Here is a 7913-nt window from a genome sequence, read left to right on the forward strand (position 1 = left end):
TTCTAGTATACTATGGATCATTTTGTGTTTCTCAAATGATTAAAGGTAAACTAGATTTAACTATTTGTTTCTTCTCATCACAGACGCTTTACAGCAACTTATTGGGTGAGGAACATACTTTTGTGTATGGAACATTGTACCCAACAGCCTCTGCAAGTGCATAGTTCTTTGCTGACATTGGACTCTCAACGATGGAAGCAGTCAAGGTGTGTATTCAAACAATGCCAGGATTCTCAAATACACTAAGGGAGGATGCACCAAAGCTTTTCGCCATGGAAGGTATTAGAGGGTAGGTCTAATAATAATAATAATATGAAACATTTATATGGCGCTCTACGGAGAACAGAGCGCTTAACATGAGACTATGACAACAAAACAAAAGAAAAACAAACAAACCAGGATGGGTGGGGAAAAAGAAATGTCTTGAGGAGGCTTTTGAATACAGGCAACGAGATTGCCTCTCTCAGGTCTTTTTTCAAACTTGTAATAGTTATTTTTTATCTTGGACCAGGGCCCAATCTCATAAAGCTTTTAGCAGAAAATACTGCTTAACCAGTTTCTTTGCTGAGCAATAGATATGGGTGGCACCAGTGGCACCAACGTGAACATCATGAAATGTTGGCTGGTAACCTGTGTTTGCTTAGCATTCTTTTCTTGTGCTTAGCTGGTTTTTGTGCTTTATGAAATTGGGCAATGGTCATACCATTCCAGGCCCATAGGCATGAAGACTTGATTTATTTTGTTCTGTGCATTGTTTACTACCTCGGTTGTTTTTACTATTTAGTGTATATGATTTATTTCAAAACTTATATGCGAAAGTAGGCCTAACCTTACCTAATTGTATGTGGGGGTTTTGCGGGGGGTAGGGGGAGGGTGGCGCAAGATGCATTTTACTCTCAGTATCAGGTACTTTCTAAAAAGTATGACATGGTTGTGGACCTCGGTCTTTATTGCATGAATCCACCTCACACACTTCCTTAGATCCGCTCCTGGGATGGTATTAATACAGTTTAGTTACCCTGTAATGGGTGACTTTCTGTAGAGCCATTCAGCAACACTGTTAATGTTGTGTTCCATGGGGAGTGCTTGAGTCATTGGTGTGTAAGAGAAGAATACCTCCGCTATGAGCAAAATAGTACATCTTGTGATGACCTCTTTATGCCTTGACGTCCGACACTCATCTGCATCAACATGTTCTTTGTTGATGTTAGATTCAAGTGAAAGTGTCAAGGCATTTGGTCAACTTTGTACACATGGTGTCATGCTTGTGATGGGGACATTTGTGTTTTCAATTCGTGTTTTAAAACGACATTTTTGTGGCAGGGAGTAAATATTCTGTCAGTTTGTTTCATGGTTTAAAAACCATGGCGTGTCATAAGCCATTTTGAGATACGGTGGACACACTACTATAAGCACTGTATGGTTTGTGTAAATCTGTCTGTATACACCCAAACCACACAGTGCACTGCTATAGTGGCCACCAAACCTCAAAAAGGCTAATTGCGGCACTGGGCTTTTTACTTTTCATTCATGATGGGATTCATTTGAAAATCCTCACATGTATTGTCTCGGTTAGTATCCAAACCTGTATTAATAATCCAGATGTTAATAATTCAATTAATCCAGTCTCTACTTGATCTCTTTTCTTGTCCTTTTAGGTTTGTGGAAGGGTCTGGTCCCACGTATCGTTATGATTGGTACCCTGACTGCTCTACAATGGTTCATCTATGACTCGGTTAAGGTGTACTTCCGTCTGCCCCGCCCACCACCACCAGAGAGCCTCAAGCAGAAGTTAGCTGCCAAATGGGTCAATTTAGAAATGCGCATAAACCCAATTACATAAAAATAAATCAAATTTATTACAGGAATATTTAACTGGAAAAAAAACAAAGACAACCATTTCCATCGTTGTTGATATTTTGTTTTGGTTTGTGGGTTTTTAAAACTGAACTTCTCGTGAATACATCATTTAAAATAAAAACTTAAGACTTGAAGACTGGTTATTTAAAAACAATATTTTGGTTTTCGGTTTATCCCACCCATGATGAAAACAAATTAACAATTGTGATCAATAAAGACACCTTTTCCATTCTGTTGTTAGTTCAGACACACATTTGAAAAATGATTTGACATTGACCGTATACACTGGACCCTAAGTCCACGGGAATATTCTTTTCATATTGATCCTTTGAGTGACTTTGAAATATTTAATATATGTTAAATTTGCATTGGGGATAAAGAATATTAATGTTGGTTTACCCATACACCGATGTGTGTTAGCACTGTATATACTCAGTACTTTCCCGAGTCCTGTGAACAAATATCACAGGCATGTTACTCGGGTGGGATTCAAACCCACGACCCTTGCAATTCTAGAGCAGTGTCTTACCATCTAGACTACCGAGGTTGCCCGGTAGCTAGAGGCAGTTTGAATCCTTTGTTTTGGCAGCAGGTACTGCAACTATATAATAGATGTTAAATTTGCATCGGGATAAAGAATATTAATTTTGATTTTTACCCATACACCGATGTGTGTTAGCACTGTATACTCGGTATTTTCCCGAGTCCTGTACAGTGATGCCTGTGATATTTTTTTTACAGGACTCGGGGAAAGTACATCGGTGTATGGATAAAAACAAAATTAAGATAGTGTTTTTTAACAATGTTAATTGCAGTGTTGTCATGTTTTAAGATTTTAATGTAATATTGATGATAGACATTAAATTGCACATAATGACTGTGTGAAGGTTCTAGCCACTCATTCAACATCTTAAGAAGTGTGAATCAATCAATTGACATTGTCATGTGTTTGCAGCAGAGCAAAATAATAAACGAAACTTAAAACAACGGTTATCAAAATAAGGTGTTTCTTGTCGGATATAGTTTGTATTAACGTGGTTTTACTCCCAATGACCCTGTCCTGACCTGTTGTAATTCAGTGCCTAAAGGCACTGAACGCTGGTAATTACTAAATTAAAAATTAATTGTCAATAAAAACTTACTTGGCTGTTGATAGTATAAATCATTGTGAGAGATGGCTCTTTGTAAGGTAACAAGGTTTTTGAGAGAGGCAATTTGTCACTCGTATACTAAAAGACTTATGGCTTGTCGCCTTTTATTAGGCATACAAAACTTTTTTTCTTTTTTTTCATTATTCTCTTGCAATTTCGATGACCAATTGAGTAAAAAAAAATCACAGAGTTGTTTTTATTCTTATTATGTTTGGATACACCAAGTGAGAATACTTGTCTTTGACAATTACCATACATGTAGGTGTCCATCCGTGCCATTAAAATGCTTTTTCAAGACTTCTACGTCGCCGACTAAGCATTAAGTATAGAGTAAAAGTGCCTGGCTGTGATAATCATTTGAATAAAGATTTAACAAAAGCTTCCATTGTACTTTAGGTGTTTGACATCTCTGTGTGCATCTATGGGGTACTTTTTGCAATGGAAGAAATGCAACCTAGCAAAGTTGTCTTTGTTCTACTATACAACCCCACAGAGGATTTCTTTAGAAAATGGAATAATTAATCAACATAAGTTTCCTCTTAACTGCCATATGTGAGGGTGTGTTAATACGAAGTGTCCACTTTATATGGGGACTTAAGCCTACACAAAGTCCGTGCAGTGCTTTTTACAGTATTAAAGAATGTGTAAAAGTGTAAGTGCAAAAGATGTCAACGTATTGTATGCAACTAAGCAGTATGTGTGTGTCTGTCCTTACATTGAACGTGTAGGTCCTAATTACAATGGATCCCAACAACAGAACAAAGGACCCCACAAGACAATCTCAATAGGAACAACTGATCCCACAAGGAAGTTCTATGGGAACAACACACAGGACCCCAAATGTATTTGGAATCAATTTCATAAAGCTGTGTAGCAGAAAATGCTGATGAAGGCTTGGTCACAAAAGACTAGTTCTCACCCCCCCCCCCAAAAAAAAAAAGTCAAGCCCCTCCCTGATCGATAACTTGATTGGCACACACCTGGCAAGTGAGGGCGCTCGAGTGGTGACAATAAAGTCAATTAAACTTTGCTCATTTCTGAAGGTGAATCTGTTAATTATTCCAACGAATACTTAAATTTAAGCCGTAACCTAAACATTTTTATTTGGTAATATTCACATTTCATAGCTATAAATGATTGGAAAGCAAACAAACAAAGGATAATTAATTAAGAAATTGTTTGAAAATGAGCCGCAAATACCGAGGCTAAGTGAGAGTTACACGTTTTACATTATGTCATGAAATTTACTGTGAGAAATACAAAACCATAAATTTAACCAATATTTCTTTTACTTGTAATTTTGGTTCACTTATTTGAATAACTCGCCCCAGGGATTAGTTCCCCATTGAAAAGCACTACGACAGCGGCAATTTTGATGTACAGAAAACAAAACCCTCCGTAACTTGTATAGAGTTGTTTAGTCTTGATAGTTGGTGTATCTCAACAAATGCATGAAATAGCAAACCTGTGAAAATTTGAGCTCAATTGGTCATCGAAGTTGCGAGATATTAATGAAAGAAAAGTTGCGAGATACTAATGAAAGAAAAACACTCATTGTCGCACCATGTTTTATAACATCAACCTCTCCCCGTTACTCGTAATCAAGAATTTTTTCTGGATAATAATTATATTTTGACTAATTACCGTATGTGTCCACTGCCTTTAAACAAATGAATAAAAGCGTCATAAAAAAACATGGACTGTGCAATTTAGGGGATGTTCGCTTTTTTCAGGGACCATTCAACTTCTAGTCTCAGCTCCCTGCAAAATAAAAAGTAAAAACCATTCAGTTTCATTTGGAAGTTGCCGTAAACCACTGATATTAACTTTTGCACGGTAAGGCCATCCTATAATACTTCAACTAATTCGGACATGGGCATACAATTTCAATCCGGGGTCCACCCAAAAACGCAAAAGCCATTTACTATTGATATGCAGATTCGGTCTTGGAAACCAATCAGCAACCGGGCGCTGTGTACAGATTAGAAATCAGTGACAAAATGGCCGGGGTCCTTCAAGATTGAACGACAACACTGCCCTGCGATGACCGTCTCCATTTGACTGCCACTTTTTAAGGGTTTGGCTTTAGTTTTTTTTAAATACCCATGTCAGGGAATTAGAAGCTGAAAACACTTTTTACTGAATGTTGTAAAATAGATCGAGAAACTTCAAGAGGACATTTTGAGGCAAGTCCGGAACTCTCGCGCGAGAGAGTCCAGACTTGCCGTGCAAGTTGCATGCAGTAACCACGGCGTTTAGGTAAACAATGGAGTCAGCCCGGACAAAAATGTTTACTTTTCGCGACTTCGACACTTTTAAGAGTTCAAAGAGTCCTTTTCATACATTCTTTTGATCTTTCTGAACATTCAAGGATGACATTTTACTTCTTAATGGGTGGCAGTCAGAAATGGTTAGGACCTGGGCCCGTTGACAGTCTGATTGACAGTGACACACATTATGATTAATGACAGTTACCATGGTTGCCGTTGCCGTTTTATCAAGACTGCAGTTTACAGCAGAATGAGGATATGACACCATTCTCCATTGTCTCTCATCATAATGTATCCTTTATGAAAATGAATTTTAACATACCTGCTTACTATTGATGAAGTTTTTGAAGATGTATAATTAAACTGTTCTTTTTGTAATTTGAACCAATTATGTAGGAAAGGTTTTGGATTTGATTCCCACCCAAGCAATATCGTGTGGGTTTTATCACTGTGATGTTGATTATTATGATATTTTTTAGCCGAGGAATGTAACTATTTCATTTGTTTGTTGATGTATTATTTGTTATGGTCTCTTTAATATAAATAATTTAAAACATGTTTTCTCAACACACATACAACCAAAAAACATGAACTAGTACAGTGTTGATGCTTTAAAGTCCCTCTACTTGAACCTTTTTCATAACGAGGAATGCATGTTGCCATCTAGACTAGAAAAGACACCACCCAGTTACTCTTTTTCTTCCCTGGCCATTTTTTTAATTGCAGTTCATCACCAACAAATCAGTTTTAAAAAAAATGTCCCAAACTAAGCTACAACCAAAATTATAAATAGCTACAGTTGTTTGGAGAATTGGAACAATGGAATAAATTTCCTTATGAAACAGTAGTGCACAATACAAGTATTTGAAATACTGTTCCACGAAAATTAACAGAAGAAAAAAAAAAGCAAAGAACGAAACAGGAACTTGGAGGAATTCATTTTTTTATGAAAATTTGTCAACTTCAATATGCAATCTAGAGCACAAGGATGATAATGGTAATTTGTAATTTCCATGACCAGAACAATTTGTTGTTTTATAAGGCAAATAACTTGATTAAAGTTATTAATTTTAATGTTAATACTGATCAAGCAACTCACAAGATCAAAACTAGTTGTTATACTAATTTTTCAAAGCTCTTGTAGTTGTATAATGAGGCAAATAACTTGATTAAAGTTATTATCAAACAACTCATAAGATCCAAACTATTTTGTTCGAGCAATACTAGTCAAAGGAAAGTTGTTGACCATTACCATATTAACACCATATAAGTCATGTGTAAATCTATAAATATTTGTGGAAGTACACTGTAACATGAAGAAACAAAATTGTTGGGTAGGTTATCATAATGCTGAAAATAACCACACCATGGTAAATCATTCTGGAGGTGTCTGGCTCTTTCATGGGATCCGGTTTTCAATTTGGAAACCCTGCCTAGTGGCTAACTGGTGTCTTTTAAAAATTGTGAAACTACAATAGTTTGCTCACCCTGGTTTGAATTTGTAAGCAGAATTAGTCACCAGAATCATGTCTCATGCAAAGCTTAGAGAAGTCATACATGTACATAGTTTGCTGTGCACCCTGGATTTAAGCAGAATTGAACTTCAGAAATCCTCTTAGTGGAAGTACATAGCTTGCTGGTTTAAATTTTTAAGCAGAGTCATGAAACTTTAAAGAATACACGTATAATCAGTGGTATCGTTGCGTCTAGAGTGTTTCACTCCACTACAGGAGGAAAGCCTTTTCACCAAATCTCCATCTCACTCTATTCTGCTCTGTTGTTGCCAAGCAATGCCCCTGTGTGAACTTAGTTCATCTCTTCATCTTCTGTTTTGTCACCCTCTTTTGCTTGTCCACATTCTTGGAGTCCAGTTGGTTGTTTTACATGCCCACCTGTTGTCATGCCTCCTTGCTAGGTGGCCTGTCCATCTCCACTTCCTTGATTTGATCGTCTGGATAATATCCTGCACTCTTGATTTCTTTCTTAGCTCCTGGTTCGTCACTGTCAAGATATTTATCAGTTTTACTGATTATAGCGTTGCCTAATACCCGGACATGTGTGTCTTATTAATATTACACTATTCTTCTCACAACAACGAAAGAAAATAAACTAGACAATTCAATTCAGTTTCACTGTATTCTTATTTACAATTCTGTGCACATCATTATTTACAATCATTTATATTTACAAACATTCTTAGTATCAAATTCAGTGGAGTCTTCACACAAGTATATACACAATTTCAAGACTACTTTCCAATGAAGACTTTCATTCAATTCAGTTGATTAATACTTTTAAGTCGTCACAAATTTATATACAATCACAATATAATGATTAGTTGAGTACTTCCAACCAGTTCAGTGGCTACAGTAGCCATACATATACATGTAAGCCATCAAAGTTAATAACAGCAATCTTGGTTCACCAAGTTGGGTGCTGGCTCCTAACACTGCCTTTAAGTGTGGGTATGGGTAGCTTCTTTAATCGGTTTGGCCTTCTCGTCTCTCTCTCTCTCTTTCAAGCCTTTCTGAGGATGAATTTCCAGAACAACACTCAGTAATACTCTTGGCTCGGAACTCTTAGCTCGGAACTCGAAACTTAGAAACTCTTAGCTCAGACCTCAGAACCATGA

General features: G+C 36.9%; 1 long non-coding RNA gene and 1 other non-coding gene across 2 annotated transcripts; both read left to right on the plus strand.

Moving 5' to 3' along the window:
* The first annotated feature begins 87 nt into the window (after nt 1-87).
* LOC117289422 lies at nt 88-1805 on the plus strand. Its single transcript, XR_004518943.1, has 2 exons — nt 88-289; nt 1659-1805. It is a non-coding gene; the product is annotated as an uncharacterized LOC117289422 (long non-coding RNA).
* LOC117289784 lies at nt 967-1155 on the plus strand. The gene has a single exon (XR_004518989.1). It is a non-coding gene; the product is annotated as a small nucleolar RNA SNORA53 (small nucleolar RNA).
* Nucleotides 1806-7913: the final 6108 nt, after the last annotated feature.

The sequence above is a fragment of the Asterias rubens genome, chromosome 4 (assembly GCF_902459465.1).
Source record: "Asterias rubens chromosome 4, eAstRub1.3, whole genome shotgun sequence".
Lineage (NCBI taxonomy): Eukaryota > Metazoa > Echinodermata > Asteroidea > Forcipulatida > Asteriidae > Asterias > Asterias rubens.